Below are 23,568 nucleotides of genomic sequence, written 5' to 3'. Positions count from 1 at the left end.
ATCATTACTGATGTCCATGAGGACACTGGAAACTCACTCCTGTGACTATGTGCTGGATGGGTAGATGGATGTTGGGTGTTTAAGTTAAAATGGTCTGACTCTTTTTTTTTTCTTTCTTCTCTTTTATATAGAAATACAATTCTTTCTAATTCATTTCATTTTGTTTCTATGTTTTTGTTTGCTGTATATGTTATTGCTGTTTTACACTCTTGTAGTTGTACTTACAGTTCCCCGCTTTGCTGTTACAGTAACTCCCTCTTCTTGTTACAGACTTTAGGACTGTAGTACTTCTTTGTGGGGATTTTTTCTTTGACATAATATGTAGTACATCATAGTCCATAGTGTTTTTGAAGTGTACTATGTCTTAAATACTGTTTCTGATGTCAAAGTAATAATAATAATAAAAAATTGTTCAAAAAAAAATAAAAATGGTCTGACTCTTGATAGTATAAATAGAATCATCTCCTTTGATTTTCCCCAGCTGTCATTTTCTATCAATTTTCTATCAAAATATCAGCTTTATATGTAAATTATGGACAGGTTATGCAAAATCCGGCTTCATCATGGTGCATAAGAACTCAGGTATCTACTTAGACACCATACTCACTCTGGACAGAAGCGTTAGATGTTATACAGTAGTTAGCTCATTAGCATCCATATCCTCTTTCCCATCAGCATTAATGACATTTCAAAGCCAGTGTTATACTGAAAGAGTTCCCAGAAAAAGAAAAGCAAGTGAGAGAGCGACAAGTAGATAATCCCTACTGATTCTGAAGCCTAAATCTTTGCATTGGTTTTACTGAACAATAGCTTGTTGTTTCAGTTCTGCTATCTATGACCGAAGTTCTGCCCCAAAGGCATATAGGATTGATGGCTAGACCACCTTCACACCCTCCCCCACAGCCCTCCAGGTTGTCCTGCTTTTCATCGTCTTTTTCTTTCTTCCTGAAACAAGTACCATGTCTGAAACAAACATGCCAGCCCTGAGCCTTATAACGCTGACTAAACTTAATGGCCTAACTGAATCTCTGCCAGCAATTTACATTTAAGGGAGATTCAGAAGCAGGATCCAGTATTAATGTCAGACTGAAACAATAGTGTACAGGAACTAGCTAAACATCTGTCAGAACTAGTTTTTGTATGGTACAGTTTGTGAATCACTTTCTGGGAATGTCAAATTTTAATCAGGAACCCTTAAAAAGGCATATTTACTAACATGTGTATTTAAAGGAACCGATGCATGTAGCAGAATTAAAACAGAAAAATAAGTCAGGGATCTTCAAGGAGTGTGGTTACAAATGTGTGATTTTAACCTGATGGTTGCGGATTCAAGTCTTTGAAATAGTCCAGCTCTGTGGTTGTTATCCTGAGTAACTTAAAATACCCAGCTACATGAAAGTGTTTGGATGTTATTTATTGTAGATGAATGCTACTGTTTGAATTGTCAGTGACAGCATGAATTGATATTACAGTATATCGATATTTGGTTGGAATGAGGTGGAACCCAAGGAAGCAGTTTAAAACAATGTGAGTAGTTCAGTTTGTTTAGAAATTGTTCTTAGTGTTCAGGGAAGAGGTACAGAGATATTCAGTGAAAGTTTACATTTCACACGCAGTTAGTTTTGGCTTTAAATTGAGATGGAGCAGGAAAAAAATGACCACCTTGAAGAATTGCAATTTGTAACAGAATCGATTGCCCCCCCACACCCCTAATGAATGCCATCTATCCATCCACAATCTGCTGCTTATCTGGTGGTCAGGTTGAGGAGGTAGCAGTCTAAGCAAGGATGCCCAGACCTCCCTCTCACACACCACTTCCTGCAGCTCCACCGGAAGAATACCAAGGTGTTCCCAGGCCATCCGAGAGATATAATCTCTCCAATATGTCCTGGTTCTGCCCTGGTCTCCCCTCCAGCTGAACAAACAGGAAACACCACCCCAGTCGTCCAGCAGGCTTCCTTCATAGATGCTCAAACCATCTAAACTGGCTCCTTTTGATGTAGCTGTACTTTGAGCTCCTCCTGAACATCCGGCCACCTCACCCTCTTTAAGGCTCATGAACAAGACCCCAAGATACTTAAACTCCTCTGCTTGAGGTAGTAACTCATCCACCACCCAGAGAGGGCAATCCACCCTTTTCCAGTTGAGAACCATAGCTTCAGACTTGGAGGTGCTGAACCTCATCCTGGCCACCTCATACTCAACTGCAAACTACCTCATTGCATGCTGGTGGTCACAGCCCAATGAAGCCAACAGGACCACATTATCTGTTTACAGTGGGACCTAATTGCTCGCACCAGCGGACCCTGTACCCCATACTCTTGAAGCACCCCCCACAGGACCCCCCAAGGGACACGATCATATGATTTTTCCAAGTTCACAAAACTAATGTAGACTGGTTGGGCAAACTCCCATGAACCCTCCAGCATCCGTGTGAGGGTGAAGAGCTGGTCCAGAGTTTCAGAACCAGGAAGGAATCCGCATCGTTCGTCCTGCTTCTGAGGTTCGACTAATGGGGAACCCTCCTCTCCAGTATTCCAGTGTAGACCTAGCTCCCTTTACTGCTGCTGTCCAGCACCGAGTTCAGGGATTGCCACCCTTGAAGTCACAGAACATTGCACATTCAGGCTCAATGTTCCCTGAATCCCTCAGGATGCAGAAGTAGCTCTGCCAGCGGTGTGAACTGAAAATCTCCCAGACAGGGGCCTCCGCCAGATGCTCCCAGCACACTCTCGCTACATGTGTGGGTCTACCAGATCCGGCATGGGATCCAACTCACCACCTGGTGGTGATCATTTGACAGCTGAGCTCCCCTCCTTCACCCGAGTATTCACAATTTGCGGATGCAGATCCTGCTTTGGATCGGGCAGGCCATTCCTTCCAATCACACCCCCACTAGGTTTCATTGACGTTACCAAAGTCCCCTATCAAAGTCCCCCAGCAGAACAATGGAGTCCATTGGAAGGGGACAGCTTCCAGTACCCCATCCAAGGTCTTCAAGAAGGCCAAGGCCAGATACTCTGAACTGGTGTTTGGTGCATACGCACAGACAACGGTCAGAGCCCGTCCCCAGACAAAGTTGAAAGGAGCTGACCCTCTTGTTCACTGGCTATAAGTAGACCCACACCTGCCCAGCACCTCTCACCATGGGAAACTCCAGAGTGGAATAGTCCAGTCCCTCTCCAGGAGTTTCACTCCGGAGCACAAGCTGTACATTGAGGTGAGCCCAACTATATCTAGTCAGTATCTCTAAACCTCCCACGGCAGTTCAGGGGTTACCACCAGAGGGGTTACATTCCATGTGCCTAGAGTCACATTAGGTAGCCAATGATTGGTCTGCCACCTGACCTGCACTGAACCGGAACCCCACGGCCCCTCCGGCAGTTAGTGGACCCATAGGAGGGATTAGATGAATGGTAATAAAGTAATTAATGTTCAATGCAACAAGAAAATGCTTTCATTAGTCTGGTTATAGAAACTCCACGCAAAGCACAATGATATTTAATATTGGACAAAAAAGTATAGAAAAAATAAGGTATAGAGGTAATTGGAACATTGATATTTCATTCATTCCCAGGGGCAAATTGTGTTTTCATAGATCTCATCTTGCTCTATATGAGACACACATACAGATGAGAGCAAGCTTGGGGGTCTCAGTGCAACTATCATCCAGATCTCCTTCAGCAACTGGTGCTTAAGGGCCGTGGGCAAAGGCTCAGCTGCCCTGGGATAGGAACTGCCAACCATCCAATCACAAGCACAGAGTCATAACCTGCTGGACCACATACATCCTGCCAAGGTTTCAGGTGGTTCTCACAAAGCAAACAAAACTCACCACCCCACAAACAGAGCAAGAATGCAATTCACTGGGGGGGCAGAAGACGTGACAAAAGACAAAGCATAAAGGTCTATAACGTACCACAGGGATTGTTTTGCGAATTCCTAGTAGAACGTTCTTTAGTTAGATAAATACATAATTGAAATTTACAAACTACACCCAAAAATGCTATTCCAGTCATCAAATGTTGAGTGATTCAGGAAAAAAATGTGAATGGGCTGATCTAACTAGCTGTTTAATTAGACTGCATGCTTCACATGGTTAATTACAGTGTAGAACAGGCTGCATTGACATTTAGGGCTGCTGAGAATTAATTGGTAGGAAGTGAAAATCACAGAATGTTCAGACTAACATCCAATCAGCCATTTTCCAACTGCTCAATGAGTACAGGGTCAGTTTTCAGAGTACAAGGAAGTAGAATACCCTGCCAGCAGGGGGTGCCATAAAGGGGGGGGGAGGGGTGAGAAGGTAAGATGTCTCCCAGAGTATCTGAATGACAGGGGCCCTAATAAATCTGGGACATAACTGGCCCAAAATCTCTAGCGGCACCCATGACTGTAAGACTAACTTAAATGAAAGAAAATGTTTCGATTCACAGTTGATGTATAGCCTCAAACACTATCAGGTACAATGTGATCCAAAAAGAATGACAAAGTGCAGCATTAAGCAAATATATCACACCTTAAGAACTTCCCACCAGCCCACATTTCATACAGGGGGGGCTTGTAACAGAACCGTCAACGATTGCATTTTACTGCCAACACCAACTGTTGAGTGACATACTTTGTTCCAGTGAAGAAAAGCCACCACTCAGACAGTCCTGGCCGTGAGGATTCCGATGGTGTTCATGTCTTGGGGTGGCCTGTGGTCTCCTGGGCAATACACACTTCCAAAAGGCTGGACCTCAGGCCATGGTTGGCCTTCTGTAAAGCAAGAGGCTTGCTTATCCCAGTGCATTCTGGGAGTTGGAACAGTGCAATAGGAGTGCTGTATGCTTTTGGCACATACCCACACTCTTCACGGGAGGAGCCAAGATTGGTTTAAGGGGGTTCTGTTGGTGGAAGGTGGGTCTTTAGCGCAAGTATGTGCGTGCATGTGGTTTTTAAGAATTTATAGCTTCATTTTGCAATTTATGTACTAATAGCTTAATTCTTATTTAAGGTTACTAGGTAGCTAGGTAGCTTACAGGACATGAACTGCCGATTTTATGTATATGACAAGCACAATGCTCACTGGTGTGCCAGTCTTTTCAAAGAAAATCACTAACATGAGGGTCCTGAGCTTTGTTTTAACGAGGATGGAAGCTGGCGTTGCATGATTTTCATGAGCTGTTCTGATTTAGAGGGAATATTATACATATTGGTTTGAACTGCTATCAACACGAAACAAGCACACTGGTCGTTAAGGACACAGACTTGTTACACGCTGACGTACCCAATAATCCAGAATTGCTCCAATAAAACATCCAGATGTACGACTGCACACAATTGTAAGTCACGGTAGATAAAAGCAGTAAATAAGCCACAAAATAAAAACAACGATTATAATGATGTGGCTTTTGCGCCAGCCGGAGAGTGACTTGGGCAAGCAGATGATGTGTCCACAATGAAGTGAAAAACATGAAGCAGACGGCGAATGAGCAGTTGAGTGGAATTAGGCCTACAGAGCAAAACAGCTCAGTCTACTTAAACATGTCCCAGGGCGTTCCAGCAAGATCCCTGCGATCAAGGAGATTCTCACCATCAGGAGGATCTTCCATGCTTGGTTCTTCTCATGTCTGGACATTTCATTGTCTGCACAATATCGGTAAATATGCACGACAGTGATCAGTTGCTTTTGTTTTTGCACGACTCCCAGTTTCCCTTGCATTTTGCAGCCATTTGCACATGGTACTCTTATACTAATTTAAGAAGCCCTTACATTGTGTTTCCCTATAAACTTGTAATTTATATTGTTTTTGTGTTTATTACACTGCAAAGTGTTCCTTTTAAGTGTCTTGAAATTTTGTCCTGTACTTAATATAACTGCATAATATAACATCGTGATTATATTGCACATGTCCAATAATCACCAGGGCTTTAGATGACGGATGCCATTTTTTCAGTACTTTGCGGATGTTTTACTTACACCCATAATTTGATAAGCAGATTAGTAGCATACATAAAATATTAGAGCCGCATTGCGGTGCCCAAAATTAAGTAACCTCTATAAATTCGGCGCATCCTTATTTTTATCCTTATGTGTCAGACTTTAAACTGCAAAAGTACCACCACACCACCAACATGTTTACTTTGCTTATCCACAGTATCTCCTCTTTTAAAGGATGTTCTGGCTGCTGAACTGTCGCTTTCTTCACCGCCATTTCAGTGCTTATCGCTTCCATGGTATATCAAACCAGTAGCATGTGGCATGGTCCACTAACCGAATTTAATAAGCATAAGGATACGTTGAATCTATACAGATTACTAACTTTTGGGTGTCACACTACGTACTGCTAAAATGCTTATCAAATTGTGGGCTTAAGTAAACATCCGCATAGTACCAAAAAGTTGGTTTCTGGACAAATTTTTACACTTCATTACCACATGCACATGTATAGCGATTATTATTATATAGCAGCCCTACACCTAGTCACAACCAATTCTGATATTTATGTACATATTGGTATTTAAGTGCTCTGTGACTATTCAGGGGCTTGTGGGTTGAAGGTTTTTGCACAGTCCTCTCTAACTGAAAAGTGCTCTAACCAGGAGAGGGGGAACAGCACTGCATAGTACAGGGAGAGAATCATTAGGGACCGGATTTCCCTTTCCAGGGTTTATGGGGACTGGGCAGAAGTGTGGTCATCAAAGACAGATGGGGGTAAATGCAACATTTCAGCATGAGAGAAAAAAAAAACAACAAAAGGCAATTTGGGTTGTTGGTGTCAAAGGTTACACAGAAGTTAGGAATGGGTGCTGGATCCAGACAGGCTTCCTGGAACCGGTTTTTAATATTATTTAAAATTTACCTTTGAAATCAAGTTTAGTTTGAATTAGTTTCTGTTTGGTTTTAATAGTTTTTCTTTTAAAGATATGTTTAATTTTTCTATATATCAGTCTCTGTGTAGTATTAACAATTCTTCATTTCTAAGGATAGACTGAAAATTGTACAGAAATTTTAAGTGTCTGATTTTTAGAGTATCATACATGAATGCACAGGGCACATTATGTACTAATGTTCTCAAAATGGGAAAAACATGTTCCTTTTTATTTTGTGAGCTTCTATTTTATTTTGGATAGCTTCTGAAGCACACTTAGTTGTAGTTTTTTTCATAACTTATTTTATTTCAGATTATAAAAATGTTTTCTTATAATCTTAGTTTAAATAACCTTGTCCAGAACTGAGAAGAAACTGGAAATGATACTTGATACTTTCAGACATGAACGAGGTAAAGATGGAGTGAATCAACACAAGCTACCCCAGTAACTCGACTCCTCCCAAGATGGCCTACACCCCCCTCAACATACATACACACTGTGGGAATGCCAAACCCTGCAGAAACACAGCAAAGGATTAATCAAACTCTAACAAAAGAGAACTGTTTCACCACTGGGGACCCTTAAAAATCCGCCTCACAGTTAATGTTTAATTGACACACCCTCTACCCGCCGCAAACTGGAACAATCAATTGGCTGCTGCATTAGGCAGAGAGGCGTCCCTCTGATCCCCATCCAGTGCTCACTAATCCATTTGAGAGCACATGCTTTCAGCAGTATTGGCGCTCTTACTGGAAACGGCCGGATCTCATTCAAGAGTTGAATGGCCTTATACTCATGGTGGTGCGCTCAGTCCCCACGACTGAAACCCTGTTAACAAACAAACATTTTAAAAGCAAACAAAATCAAGTATATAGGTTTGCACTATACGTACCATAGGTATGCGCAAGAATTTCCCTCTGGGCTTAATGAAGTTTATCTTAATATTAGTACTGGTTTGAACATGCCCTGAAAATTACCCTTATTTTGGAAGGGACTCTAATAAGTCATAGTCAGGCATGGATTAAAGCATAGACTATCCTAGGGTACAGGGATTCTGAATGTGAAACTTACTAAATCTGACCGATCGATCTACCAGTGTGATACTCTACCCTGATTGTCATCAGAACCCCCCCTCCCGTCACAAAGCTTACCAGTGGTCTCCTGTTCAAAAAATGAGAAATACTGCTTTGCCTCATGCTGAATATTTTTGCTTATGGTGGATCGATTCAAAAACCCTAAGGACAAGGTTTCTCTTTCATGCGGAGGGATGGGGGTTGGACTATCCTTCAGATAAGTAGGCTCCTTTTCATTGCGTTGACTCGGGTCCCGCTGTAAGGGAGCCATGCTGTGCCTTCAGCATTCCACTGGGATACATCCTAAAGGATTCACAGCTTACTTTGTTCCCAGACAACAGACTGGCGGGTGGGATGGAATCAAACCGGCCAATCAGCTCTGAGTTTTGTCTACTCTGAAGGGAATATGTCCTAATATAGGCCTCCATGTACACAGCATTCACCAACAAGCAGTCCCACCCAAGACCAGCATTAGCTTCCAGACTGAAAGAGGACTAACCTTCACGTTACTCTTAATAAGTCGGGGGGTGGGGGGCAAATTGCATACACTGGTTCTGTGTGCAAGTGTGCCAAGGTTAGGGGAAAAGTTGTGGATATGTGCATGCTAATCTTATCTATCAATGGTTCTGTAATCCTTAATTTGGGAGCTTTCATGCCGTTACAATATGTTGATATTGTGTTCTTCAGGTGTGGGTCCTCATTAGCTAAATAAACAGCATTACGAGGGTAAATTAATGAGAATTTCATTAGATGACCTTACAGTCACAACACGACTATTCCCAGAACCGGCAAAACTTAGACATACCCCCGGTTTTACTCTGCCGCGCCCCATGCTGCATGTTCCAAAAGATGGAAAAATACACATTAGTGAAATGTTCAATCAATCAATTTAATGCTATGCTGACTACACACACTTGGCTGCTTATGTTACAATCACATGCAAGAATTAAATATATATATATAATAATAATTATAATAAAGTAAATGAAATTCATTAAAAATGAAAGAGTTTTCCTCAGATGATTTTGATCTAGCTGCTTTTGTAGAGCCTTCAAAGCTTATCAGATTCTTTTGAGCTGTGGCTCGCTAGTGATGCTTTAATCTCCAGCATGGCTGACACCACAAGATTTCTTTTTTTTTTTTTTTTTTTTAAGTATTTAACGCCGATGCAGCCCGACTTCCACCGAGCAGCGAGCATCCTGACAGCCCAGGGGGCCATCAGCTGTGAGAAGCTCAGGAGCTGCCGACTAAATCTGGAAAGGAACGGCAGAAACTCCAGCGAGTGTCTTACATGAGCTGTCGCAGTCTGACGAGAAGCACTAGTAGGGGATAAAATGAAGAGGAGAATGTGAGGCCCCATGCAGAATCTTTATGTAAACGCTGCCGTTCCCAGGCGCTACCAAGCCGACTTGTCATCAAATAGCAATTTTCCACAGACCCAAGTGAAACCTTATCATCACATGCAATCACCCCAGTACCGCCTCATTCTCCATTCCTCACGAATAAATGGATAAATGGATCCCACCACAAGAGCCCCCTGGTCAGAAGCTTTCTGTCTTGTACAATAGAGAATCGGCACCCGGTGCTGTCAGGTTGGTTCCTCCTCATAGCAGCTTTACAACACCAGGTGGATCATTTTTATATTGTGATGAAAATATCTGTGCTTTCCCATGGGAGAAGCACGATCACTGACTCATATGACCCGTAACCTCTCAGATGACAGACACGCAGAAAGGTGACCTCATTTCGACCGGCCACTACCCCAGGACATCTGAATTGCCATCACTGATTGCAAAAAGAATATATTCAAGTGGAGTTATTTTTCAATGCTCTTATAAATTCAGGAAATAATTAAGTCATGAAAATGGTTAAACTGGGTCACCGTATCTAACAGAATACCCACTACGTAGTTTTTATTTTAATGTGAAACATATGAAGAAAATTTTACATTCAAGAAAACTTAGAAGTGAGGTTGTAGTTTTATACACATTTGTCCAATAATATTTCAAATAAATTTACTTCCTAAAAACTAAAACTAAAATATGATGGTTAGCAGCCCCAATGTGAAATGATTTGTGAGTTTTTTCCCCAAAAAATTTAAGGATGGCAGCTGATTGTGAATTCAAATTGCAACATTTTGTTTTTGATTGTATTTAACTTCAGAGAAATAACGTAAAATTAAAGTGATTATTTCACAATAACTTCAACAACTAAACTTTAACACACTTAATATGCACGTCTTCCTATGCCTGCATAATGTGAAATAATTAATTATGTATTACACCACGGCATTGTTCAGTTCTTGATTCTGATTGGTCAGAAGGGTGTTGATTAATTTTCTATTACTGCACACACAGTGCAAGTCAGGTGAATCACAGAAGTAAATCGATGTGCTATTATTAAAAAATGGACAATTTCAGATCAATAATTGAATTTCTGAATTAACGATGGCTTGGGTCATATCTAAGCAAAATGTTTACTCATTGACGAATAAATAAATGCATTTTTCGCTCGTAAGCGTGAAAATAATGTCTCCATGTACAACACCCTGGTGACCATGATATAAGAGGGTTAACACTCCAAGCCGGGTATCAAATAAATGCACTCTGTGGAAACAACCAAAAAAAAGTGAATCTTTTAGCTTTACTGGTGTTCTTCACTCAAAGCAAGCTACATGAAAACATTTCTACCAAAGAGTAGCTTTTTTATAATATCTAGACAAGGAGTACGCACATTCACTGTTAAAATGTTTGCCTGTTTGGCAGAGAAGTATAAAATAGCAGCACTGCTCCCTTGTCATGGTGCAATCATGTAAAGCAAGAAATGAAGCAATTTTGCAGAATTATGTGACCAGAAGTGATCATTATAGTATGTTTTCCCCACCTAACAGATCCCTTTTTATTACTTGACATGTTGGACATGTTACCACAGAAAGTCACGTACCAGGGCGTATCTAGGGGAGGGGACACAGGAGACACTGACCCCAGCTGAAATCTGATTGCCCCCCCCCCCGTTCCTCACCAACTCGAAACATAATCGGCTAATGATAAGACTGGCTCCTCTTTATCAATTATGGCCATTCTTTTCACCTCCAACAGGGCAGGTCTGGACCACACAAATGATGCGAAACTTGCATATCGGCGGGAGAGAGAGAGACAATAATAACTTCAGAAAAAGCTGTGGGGGGTGGGGGGGGAGGGGTGAGGGAATGAGCTTCTCAGGAAACAAAGAGGCCCTCCCCCCAAATCCCCTTCAGCCCCCTCTCCATCCATGCGACTTACTTTCACAACGGGCATCATGTTTGGATGGCAGGTTTATCTTAATCACAATTACAAGCTTATCTAATGGCCTGGATGCGTCAGGTATTTGTATTTTTCTGTGGGAGTTTAGCATGAGCGTGGGAACACCAGGATGTTATAAGCAAAGCAACAAGGTTTCTAAATCATAACATTAACCCAAAAACTCCATCCATAACATTTTGCCTGCATTGAGCATTTTTCAGACTCATTTTGCAGATTCTGCATTTCTGTTTATGAATCAAGCTTCAGACTTGCAGATATCTCTCTCTATGGCTTCCCGTCTGCATTTACGACAGAGGTGCGCTTACCATACCTGGTGGCTTTTTGCTCATTCCCACACTTGCAGGCCAAACCAATGTCTTGGGTGCACAGATCCAGGAGGGAAATAACTTTCTGCCTCTTGGGAGAAGTCTGCAGCCACATCACCAAGCTTCAATAAAGAGGTGGCATTACAACACCCAATCTTTCACCAACAGATGTTGCTAAGTGCATTTTCTGAATATAGGCGAGATGCTAATGCTGCACTCAAGGTTTACGGGGAATGATCATTATATAATGAGGGCATTCCATGGTTCAGCCAAGGTAGACGAGAGCCAAAATAAAAAAGCAATACCATTTTCACTTTTCACTATGTGATAATTGCCTTTGTTTCAATGTTTTGCCATAAGACCAAAATTGCAATTGCAAACTTGGTAACACTTTATTTGAGGGGGCACAAGTAACTTAGTAACCCAGTTACTACTCAAGTGCAAATCATGAAGAAATGTAGTAACTACGTGATATACATGAAATACACGCTATGATTGATTAATGATGAATGAACATGGGCTCAATACATAACGAACACTTAGTTTGTGGTTAATTAATTCATTAAGCAAGAGAGTACTGCTACATTATCTGTGCCCCTCAAGTAAAGAAGTGGGCCCCTGAGTGACAGGGGCCCTAAAAAATCTGGAACATAATATAATTGGTCTAGGTTGGGGCCCATTATGGTATGTTTGAAGGACTCAATCTTAAGAAGAGCTTCACTGCAGTAACACCAAAGTACACATGTTCCCTACTAGCATGCAAATAGATGATCACCTACAAGTTTCTGAAAGGGTGACCTTGACAATAGCATGGCAAAAGAAAGAGGGACAGGAAGGAATCTGCATCTTAAGGATAAACAGGGATCACTGGGAAGGGGGCCAGGAATTAAACCAACCGCACTAGAACAGTGTTTCCCAATCCAGTCCTTGGGGACTCACAGACAGTCCACATTTTTGCTCCCTCCTAGCTCCAGAGCTGGGAGGGAGCAAAAACATGAACTGCCTGACAAGGAGCTTCGAGTGAGCAAAAATGTGGACCGGCTGTAAGTCCCCAAGGCCCGGACTGGGAAACACTGAACTGGAGCAAGCAGAAGGGTCCCAAACCCCATGCCTCGGCATTGAGCAATGAGACAGCGGTCCCATTATAACAAAACAAACAGCCCTAATAATCCAGTTCAATAACTCAAGAGTCTTCTGGAGAAAGGTTATACGTAAACAAGCAGAGGCTGCCTGCCAGCGCTATGCAAATGCGTCCATTCATCTATTTGCCGGCCATGGATGGCTCAGTGTCACAGTCAACCCAGAGGAGCAGCTGGCCAGAGAGCGGGCAGCACGGAAGGATCTGGAAAGGGAGTCAGGAGTCAGGCTTGTTTTTGAGTTCCACAGGCTGCGGACACTTGAGCTGAGGACAGGCAGACGTAGCTATAAGGGGGTGGTGTGTGTGGCTCGGAGGGTTAGGATGCTGTGCCTGTTATCGGAAGATTGCTGGTTCAGATCTCATGGCCTGCAGGATGATTTCACAGTTGGGTCCTTGAGCAAGGCCCTTAACCCCTAATTGCTCCAGGGTCTGTCTGACCCTGTATTCTCAACTGTCCATGACTTTGGATAAAAGCATCTGCTAAATAAATAAATGTAGGTTAAAGCCTGGAGGTGGCAACAGAATCGGCTTTATTTGAAGTTGAACTTGGTGCAGTCAGCCCAGTAACATGGCGAGCATGCATGCCCCCCCCCCCCACATGACATCCTCAGAGGATTGGGCCGGTCTCAGTGCTTGGGCTCTAATCGGTTTGCAGGGCGGAGTGTGACTCAGTGGGTCTGGCCTGAGAGAGCAGTCTTTAAAAGATTTCAGCCACGATCCGAATACTGAACCTGTGCATTTTATCTACAGTGATGTTTGCTCAATCAGAGAGGGGAAAAATAACAATACAATATTCTATGTACATGACTCTTCCAAACTCAATAAAAGCTTGCTTTCAACACACAATGCACCCATAATGCTCCTCTCTTTAAAAACCCACACTGAGCTCTTATATAGGTTTTAACAGGAAATCGGGTAGACACATGTAGGCCCGGGCAATATGGACCAAAAATCATACTGTATCTCAATTTTTTTTTTTTAACTGAATGGCGATACATACCATATATCATTTTTCCCATTAAGTAATAACAAAAAGGGCATCACTTTACAATAAGACTACCCATATAAAGAGTTTATGAATGGTTTATAATCTGGTTATTAATTAGGTTGTAACACATTGCAAATTATTAATAGACAATTTTAAACAAGTTATAACAGTTTTCTTTTTGTTAATGAGTTAGTACCATGTACAAGTGGCAAACGGGAGCCTTATTGTAAAGTGGTACCATAAAAAGTAAGTTCCAAGTCAGAGCCTAATGTCCCCAATGTCACACAGATACTTTTATTAACAGACAGCTGTACATGTACATGAAAAAAATGGCTCAAGAATAAACTGCCGGCATAAATCATTTTACCAACCAGCTCCTCTTCGCTAGCTTGTCTCGTGTCTGCATTAGTCTCCATGTTATCGCTGCATGCAGGACTTGTGAGTGAGGGGGAGGGGTGGGTTGTGTTCAGAGATGGGGCAGGATGAAGTTGTGCGGGAGAGACATGGGGAGGAGAGAGAGGCGAACTGGTGGCTCTATGCATGTAATGTTAAAGCAACATAAACTACATCAATATAAACAATATTGTCTCATTGTAAAATTCATATGAAAATATACAGCTATATGAATGAAGGAAACATTCCATTACAGTGCCTGTGGTCAGAAGGTTGCTGGTTTGAACCCCAGAGGAGCCACATCTCTGTTAGGTCCTTGAGCACGGTCCTTAACCCCCTAAAATAATGTTTCCCCGTGTTTCTCAGAGCATTTCAGTGCAATCTCTACGAATAGTAAAAAAAATAAAATAAGACACTGTTCATGGTGGTCAGTTGGTGGCTGGAGAGATAGAAAGGTCATACCAATACTTCTAATACCATGGTGTAACACACGAGCAGTTACAGCAGGGATGCATGCAACCAGGCCACACTTCAGCCCCATTCATACTAAGCACTAGTGTGATCTGCAAGTGGTCATCTCAACAGGAAGTCAGGTGTCGGGGGGGCATTCGCGTTTATTAATTCCATCTGACCCACAGAACTAAATGTATAAATCTCTCTCCAAACCGAGCCTGATGCCTTTTGCTAATCGGGTTGCAATTTTCATCCCCCCATCTTTCTCTGTGACCATCTGTTATTCCGTTCCTCCCAGAGCTCATTAAACCCACGAAATGGCAGAACCCCAGTTCTGTCACCCAGTTCTGCTCGTCATCCTAATTCTCACACCCCATTTTTAATACGTACAATCAATAGCATCTAAAAGGTTTAGCTACGTCAACCTTTAAAAGGTTTAGCTACGTCAAGCATTAAAAGGTACTAAAACTTGCCTTTTTAACACTGTAACAGGGTGTCTGGCTCTGTGGGTTAGGGTGCTATGCCTATGATCAGAAGGTTGCAGGTTCAAACCCCAGGGTCAGGGGAGTGATCCTCCTTTTGGGCACATGAGTAAAGCCCTAAACCACAGTTTCTCTATGGACTGCCTGGCTGGGACCAGGATAGTTCCATGAAAGCAGATGTCCTACATTAAGCAGCCATGGGCCACGGAGACTGCATCCAAATTCCTCCCAATTGTTCGGGAGAGACACAAACACAAGTCGAGATTCTAATACTGCTGTGCTTCATCTTTTATACAAACATGCCATTAAAGATTTGAAATACCAGCATGACAAGGGTGGTGTGTGGTTCAGTGGGTTGGGCTGTGGTACCAGCAGTCAGAAGGAGGTCAGTTCAAATCCCAGGTTCAGCAAAATGATGTCACTGTGAGGCCCTTAAGCAAAGCCCTTAACCTCCAATTCCAGGAACTGTCTGATGCTGCTCTCTCAAAAAAAGTATGTTGCTTTGAATGAAAGCATCAGCTAAATAAATGAACAAAATAATATTCCATATTTGAAGAGAACAGCTAGTTTTGCACTTCAGCTACACCTCTGCATTTTGAAGATGCATTTCAACTAATATTACCTAATTACACCCACGGCATTTCTAATGAAGAACACACTGCTGTTCACACAACTTTTCTGCCGCTACAAAACATAATTCCGCCATACATCCAGCTGTCAGTGACATCAATGAAAAAAAACCAACCCGACAAATTTCAAGCTGGAAAATGACTTGGGTTCGTTCAGACATGCATGGCAAACATTACCACCCAACTCAACAGCCTGTGGCCATGGTGGTGGGGGGAAAAGAAACAGATTAAAAAAAAAAAACAAGGATTAAATTCAGTGAACCAACTACAACACAAGTGTGGAGGGTAGCTCAGTGGGTTAGGATGCCATGCTTATGATCAGAAGGTTTCCCGGTTGAATCCCAGGGTTGGCAGAGTGATGTCATTATAGATGCCTTGATCAAGGCTGCCTGACCCTGTTTCTCAGAATGTATGTCGCTTAGATAAAAGTGCCTCCTAAATAAATAGAAATGTAACAATAAACAATATGGATCATCCTGCTACAGATTGCTCTGGAATTTGAATTCACCTGATTACAATGATCTGACATCACACCATTCATTGACTGGATGAAGACAGCATTTCTGCCAGGGGTTTGATCTGTTTCTTTTCTCCTGTTTAACAAAATCACCCCACAGGCACCACATTAACAAAACACAATGAAGACTTAAGTGAGTCAGTAATAATTTGTTTTCATAGACCTGCTGAAATTAGGGATTATCAATCTGGCACTTTCAGACAGACTTCATCTACATCAGCTTCAGATTGACGGAAGGCTTTTGTTGATTGTTTTCACCCCGGACCCAAAACCAGAAGCTCGCTGGGATCCGACTTTTCCCAGTCCTGTCTGACCAGCAAGCACTGGTGATGCCTCAGATGTACAGGTCGTGGTAAAGGTGCCACAGATTCTCTCTGTGTTAATGAGCATCAGGGCTGTGTTTCGCACTTTTAACACGGACAGACTTGTCAATTGTCAGACAACGCAGCACCAAAAACTCTGTGAAAGATAAAGAGACTGGGCAGGACCGAAACAGAAATGTGATCATGGGTGAAGTCAGCAGCATTTCACATATTTAATAAATGAATTTATTATTCTATGCTCAACATAGTTTCCTAACACCTCCAGGGTTGGGGGTTTGAATCCCACCTCTAATCTTTGTGGAATGTGTATGTGAATTCTGCAGGTTTATTCCTGCAGTGAAGGAAATCGGTGTCTACAGACGTGTGATGGACTGGCATCCCATGCAGACTGTACCATAACCTGGGGCCCTATGCTGCCTGAGGTTCTGGTCACCATGGCCCTGAGCAGGACAGGCAGTAGATGGATGGATGCAAGGTTGGATGGATGGATGTACAGAAGACGTAAAACTGATTAACTATTAACGCATACTAGGGACCAAAAACTCCTCAAAGAGTTTTAACTAGAGGTACACATGTAATCTGGCAAAATCCCCAGAGCCCATGTTCTCATTACCTGATGTTCTCATTTACAAGAACATCTCAGTCCCTCTCATCACAACGGAAAGTGAAAACACCTACTGGGAATAAAGGTTAGTAAAAAAATATAACATACAGAAGTGGACAAATTTGTCGGTACCATTACAGTTCATTGAATCAATGTTTCATTTCTCCTGAAAACGGATTCAACTAATAGCAATTGTCTAATGAATACCTGCATGCCTCTAGTATGTGATAGAGTAAACCAATAAAATTGTGAAAAGAAATTATTTGTTGTTTATTTTACAAGGATATGCTAAAATAGTATGGACAGAGACTATTTTCCTTGCATTATAGTCATGTTTCAAACTAAGTGTTTAACCACAATTAGTATCACAGGTGCCTTCAAGCTTTTCATCAGCCATTCAACATATTTAAAGGGAAAGAACATGCTACTGTGTTGTTTGGTATCATTGTGTGCATCATACTGAACATGGACCAGAGATAGCAAAGGAGAGAGCTGTCTGAGGAGCTCAGAAAGAAGATTAGAGATAACCATGTTAAAGGTAATGGCTATAAGACCATCTCCAAGCAGCTTCATGGTCCTGTGACTACAGCTGCCAATATTATTAAAAAGTATAAGGTTCATGGGACTGTAGCCAACCTCCCAGGACGTGGACTCAAGAGGAAATGCAACCCCAGGTTGATCAGAAGGATAGTGTGGATGGTACAAAAAGAACCAAGGAAACCATCCAAAACCATTCAAGCTGAGCTCCAAGGTCAAGGTATGTCACTTTCCGATCGCAAGATCCATCGCATTTTGAACAATAATGGGCTCCATGGAAGAAGACCCTGGAAGGCTCCAATATTGACAGATAAACATAAAAAACCCAGAGTGGAATTCGCCAAAATGCAAGTTGTTTTGGGGCTGCTTTGCTGCATCTGGCACGGGGAACCATGACTCTGTGCAGGACACAATGAAGTCTCAAGACTACCAAGGCATCCTGGAGCGAAACTTACTGCCCAGTGTCAGAAAGCTCAGCCTCAGTCACAGGTCATGGGTCCTCCAACAGGATAATGACCCAAAACATACAGCTAAATGCACTCAAGAATGGCTGAGAAAAAAACATTGGACTATTCTTAAATGGCCCTCCATGAGCCTAGATCTTAATCCCATTGAACATCTATGGAAAGATCTGCTCAGGAAGAGTGGGTCAAACTACCTGTCGGCAAATGCAGACGTCTCATTACGAAGTACAGAAATGGCTTGTTGGCAGTCATTGCTGCAAAAGGTGGTGCCACAAAATATTAAATTAAGGCTACCATCTTTTTTGTCCGTGCCATTTTCATGTTTAATTATATAAAATATTAAACTAAATAAATAATCAAAAGCAAAGTCTGATTTGTGTTGAATATGGGATAAACAAAGGGATGCCATTAAACTTTTCTCAGTTTCCATAGTTGTGTTTTTTTGTTTTTTGAGGAAGCGTATCGAAAAAAATCGTCCGTGGTTGTTTAATGAAACGCAAATATAAAGTGTAGGTCACATACAATACCATAATAATACCAAAAAATAAAGAACCTTAATAAACCTTGGAGATACGGATACAGAATCAGAGACTAAAACTGCTAAGAAACCACATGTAGTGATAGTAGATGCAAATATTGATAAAGAAATGGCTCCATTACAGAGACACATCCATGACCGAGACGGGCCTGGATCCTATTCCAGGCAGAACAGGGAACGTGGCAGGGGTACACCCTAGAAGGGATGCCAGTCCATGCCACACACATACACAAACCCTATGGGCAAATCAGAGACTGCAGTTCTCCTACAAGCATATCGTCAGACTGCAGGAGGAAACCCGCACAACACTGGGACAAGATCCAAACTCCACACGCTGGGCGTAGCTTGAACCCCCAACCCTGGAGGTGTGAGGTAACAGCGCTACCCACCGCATCACCCCCGCCCATTTAAATGCAACCATCCCAGTAAAAAAAATATATATCGTCATCTTGGCCTGGGTCTGCTGATGTAATATCAGACCATTTTTGATCCTGCAACTACAAAGCAATAATTTAACCACCGCCAGGGCTTTATTGCTGAAACAGTGGCATGACTCCATGTTGGTACACAAAAGGAACACTTGTATTTTGTTACAAGCCTGATTACAGGCAGACTCACTGTGCTCCACTGTGCAAATCCCACATCCATGTGGTTTACTCAGCACTCTATGTAAAGGCCAGGCTTCCACTCGTACCCTGAGCCGCGGCAGTGCTTCCCTCCCCCTCCTGTAAACCTTCGCTGCGGTGTCCCTTTCCGGCGCTATCAGCCATATCTGAGAGGGCAGCTGGTCAGACTCTCTGCCCAGAGCAGGCAGACCCGGGCCTGGGATTCCAGACTCAAGCCACAGATTAAAACGGCGGCTCAGAGGGAACGTGCTGTGAGGGAGCATGGAGAGCTCACTGTGAACACCCCCGGTCCACGTGCAATGATACACCAGCAGGCTACTGATCATCAGGACTCCTATAGCCAGAGAACAACCTACGAGCTAAAGACCTTCTGTCGATGGACCAGGGAGTATTATCATTATTATTATGATGATGAACGGATAAGAATAATAGTATCGGCAACAACAACAACAACAACAGTAATTAACAATGTCAAGTTGCTATTAATAAATAAATAAATATATAAATAATAATAATAAGAAGAAGAATGTCGAATAGTTAGTAAAATAATAATAATGATAATAATAATTAGTATTATAATCAATAATAATTATAATCAATCATCATCCTCACCATCATCATCATCAGTATTATTATTATTATTATTATTTGGACTGAGGATCGCACTCTTATGGCTCCGTGGGATACAGTGCGTTCCACTTCCTGTCATAACTACATCCCCGCCCCCAGGCCTGCTGATACTCAGGGCTTTACATCACGCCTAAGTTTAGCCTCACAGCTCGCGCTTTCGCTTCATTTTCCCTTCATTCCTTCACCCCAGGCCCAATTTAAAATGTATCTTGGAACAATCAGGAGTCTCCATCCCAATATGACAGAGAGGTTACTGGGGACTACAGAGTTAAAGCAGAAAAAAGCTCAGGACTAACATAGTTACATAAAGGCCAAAAGTGTACTGGGATTAAGACATATTTAAGGCATGCAGGAAGAGACACAGAGCTAGCACAGGGGCTGCCATTCAAAAAATAAATGCTTGTTATATTTCACCCCCGGCAAACCTCATTCAGGTATTAATTATAGGCTTGAAGATTAGCTAATTAGTTTAATCAGACAGCCTGGTGGTTGAACATAACAAAACATGAGGAAGGCCTGGTGGTGCCCAAAGAGAGGATTGGGAAGGAGAGCAGCACACAGGATCTGGGAGCCATGTGAATGTATATGAAGGTCCTACCAGACGCCAGACTCTGACACAACTCTGAGCTCATTAGTTAGCGCTGTACGAGTCTCAGGGGGAAGCCGACATATTTTGACAAAGATTCTCTACATCGACATTATTAACTGTTGTTTCATGAATATTTAAATTTGCTCCCTACTGTCAGACTTTGAGTATAACATCCCACACAACAAAAATACAGGCTTACAATAAAACACAATATAAAAACCAGACAAATGAATTCAGAATATCATCTTTCATTTAGATAAACCAAGTTTTACAATATGGCTTTACAATGTCCTTCCAAAATGAGTCAGCATTTTACTTTTTGCTCATACTACCATATGATAAAAAATAAATGTGTTTATCAAAGATAAATGTTTATTAATGATGTTTGAGTGTAGCAGATTCTCATGCATTTTATTTGCTTATCCAACCACAACATGGATAAGCTTTTCTTAAAAACATTCTTGAGGAGAGGTAAATATCTGTCTGCCGCCAGGAGCTTTTCTTAACACACACACACACACACACACACACAGCTGAGGGAATCTGCTCTTGTATCCATCGTGAGCCATGGGAATCGACTTTCCCAGTGCCTTCTGGGTCAGGCGCTGCAATCACACAATGGCAGCATGGAAAACATGGGCAGATTGATGTACAGACTGACTAACCATGTATAATTATTAAAATGCTGAGATTTACATCCAAAAATAGAGAGCTGAAGCTCTACCGTAATCCACAGCATTTAAGGGGAACCACATTTTAGATAAAATACAGAAACATAGATGAAGGTGAAGGATTTACAAACTTTCACTACCACACATTTCCTGCTGATCTCCCGTCTTGCATAAATATTCAGATATTAAAGATCTTCAGATATCACTGTAACACAGATTAATAAACACAAGTACAGACTGCCAACAAGACAATCAACCACATACAAACTTAAAAGGGGCTGCAGACTACAAAGTAAAATAATTAAAAGACAAAAGACACCAACACTGATTTTATACACCACTGTCATCACTGACAGGCTTTACAGCCAAGTTCTGTTTGATAAATCTTCTGTTAGAGGGTAAGACACTGCATACAGAAAAGCATCTCAGTTCACTGCTAAAGATGTGGAGTTCATATGTAAGAATTCAATCAGTCTGGCCCCGTCTTTTCAAGTTTAAATAATGATGCACTTGTCATCTTCCAGATCACTTCATCCCAGACTCCAGAGAACCTGCATCTTCTTCATCTGAATCTGTAGCAGGTTTTAGCTAAGGGATCAGTCATGCTCTGCTCTTAAATCTCCCCCTTCCTCCTCTGCTCTGGCTTCCACGATGGCTGCCATCACCACGCTCAGACATCCCAGAGGTACTAGGCAACCGGCCCTAGAAGACCCCAACGCCATCCAATAACAGCTGTCCCTGCAAACCCATTGCCAAGCAGACATCCCAACATGGCATGTGACTGCCTCTGATCATACCTGCTCCTCAACCCCTCCCATCATTGTTGTTGCTATGGTTTCAGCCGTCAGACACCACACACAGAGGAATTATATCTCAAATATAGTAAGCTGTACTGATATTAAGAGATACACATGATGCACAGAAGAAATGGATACATATTAAAATAAGCCTTGTTTAAGTCTCCATGACTTCAAACCAAGAAGAAAACAGACTTTTAACTAAAAAGAATAAAGAGAAAAGACTATTTCCTTGAGCAGTCTGGTCAGGCATCATTTGGCTCCTTTAACTTCCCAATGTGAGCAAACATGAACATTTCTGCCAAAAAGACAAAACCTGCACCAACTTCACATCCAAATTCAGAGGGAGACTTTTACCACCCCTAAACTAGCAATTTCCAAAGATACTCTTTTCCCCTGCTTGTCATAGCATACTAACTGTGGGCTTCCTGTGTCTTCTTCACAGTCTGGAGGGCAGATCTTCTTTCCATAGTTACCTACCATGCATAACCAGCTCACGCTGTGACGAGCACGTGTTATCACACATAACAAGCTTCATGTCTACTTTGGGGAGATTTTCAGAAAGAGAACTTGGGACAGCTTTTCTTGGCGGTGCACCAAACACAGGATTCCAGAATAGAATATTTATCAAAGTAATGTTCATTTTGTGTAAACATTATACACTGTATACATTTTAAATTAAAAGTACCAGAGTATTTCGTAACCACCACATTACTGACTATCATTATGTAACAATAGTCACCCTACAACAAAAGACATTAATGTGTCACTTACATTTAAGGTTAATTTAAACAATAATTAAAAGCATCTCACATACAATATAGTAATTGAGCACATCAACAGTATTATATATATGACACAGATGACCTCTTTTTAAACATAAATCTGTATTCTAAACATTCCATGATCACAACAGAAAGCTATAGGAACTCCCTCAACAATTCAGAGCAGGCAGACAACAGCAAAAAACTAATTTCAAAGTAACAACCTAGGCAATTCAGTATGTGACAGTGAGGAGATGACTGCGGTGCTGGGAGACTGAAGCTATCAAAACTTGGCTTGGAATTGAATGAAACTAATTACTTGATGCTCATAATGTCACAGTGGGCTACTCCTTGGAATTATTCACTCTTCAAACTGTCTCAGTAATACAGAACCAAGCTGCAAAATGTCCATCTAAATGTCTTTTTGAATAAAGAACCATTTTAAACAGCAGAAAGGCACTGGTCAGCTCTGATGATGAGGTGTGCAATTGTGAAATTACATGCATTAACTGTCACTCTGCATAGCCCTCAAAGGGTGACAAATGCTGGGAAATAAACTGTAAATGCACCATAATTAGATCATTATATGTATTGCTCTTCATGGTACGCATCAAAGAAATACACACCTAATGAGTGTCATTCTTTTTGTGTAGTAATTAAACATTTTCCATATTTCAGTACACGGCACTTCAATAACAGCCTTTAGTCGATGGTTTTATAGCAAACAGAGTTTCACATTATATTGTGGCGTACAGATTGACCACGGTGTCGTATTGTGCAACAAGGCCGGAGGCAATATAAATCAGCCACAAGGTGGTGTTTATTGCACCCGAACATTCACTCTAACAACTTACAACACACTGCTTAGTGCACAGTCACCCACGCAT

At 41.8% G+C, this 23,568-nt stretch overlaps 1 protein-coding gene across 3 annotated transcripts in view; it reads right to left on the bottom strand.

Annotated features, from left to right (window-relative positions):
- LOC111854624 (nuclear receptor-binding protein 2-like) overlaps positions 1–23,568 on the bottom strand; it is a 62,723-nt gene that overhangs the window by 28,807 nt on the left and 10,348 nt on the right. Inside the window, exon 2 of one of the 3 annotated variants that reach the window (XM_072711745.1) lies at positions 4,622–4,761. The exons of the other annotated variants lie outside the window; for them this stretch is intronic. The gene's annotated coding sequence lies outside the window, so the exon portion shown is untranslated. The remainder of the gene's footprint in view (positions 1–4,621; positions 4,762–23,568) is intronic. 3 annotated transcript variants of the gene reach the window in all.

This window comes from Paramormyrops kingsleyae, chromosome 1 (genome assembly GCF_048594095.1).
Source record: "Paramormyrops kingsleyae isolate MSU_618 chromosome 1, PKINGS_0.4, whole genome shotgun sequence".
In the NCBI taxonomy this organism is placed as follows: Eukaryota; Metazoa; Chordata; class Actinopteri; order Osteoglossiformes; family Mormyridae; genus Paramormyrops; species Paramormyrops kingsleyae.
This window is presented reverse-complemented; position numbering and strand designations above follow the sequence as displayed.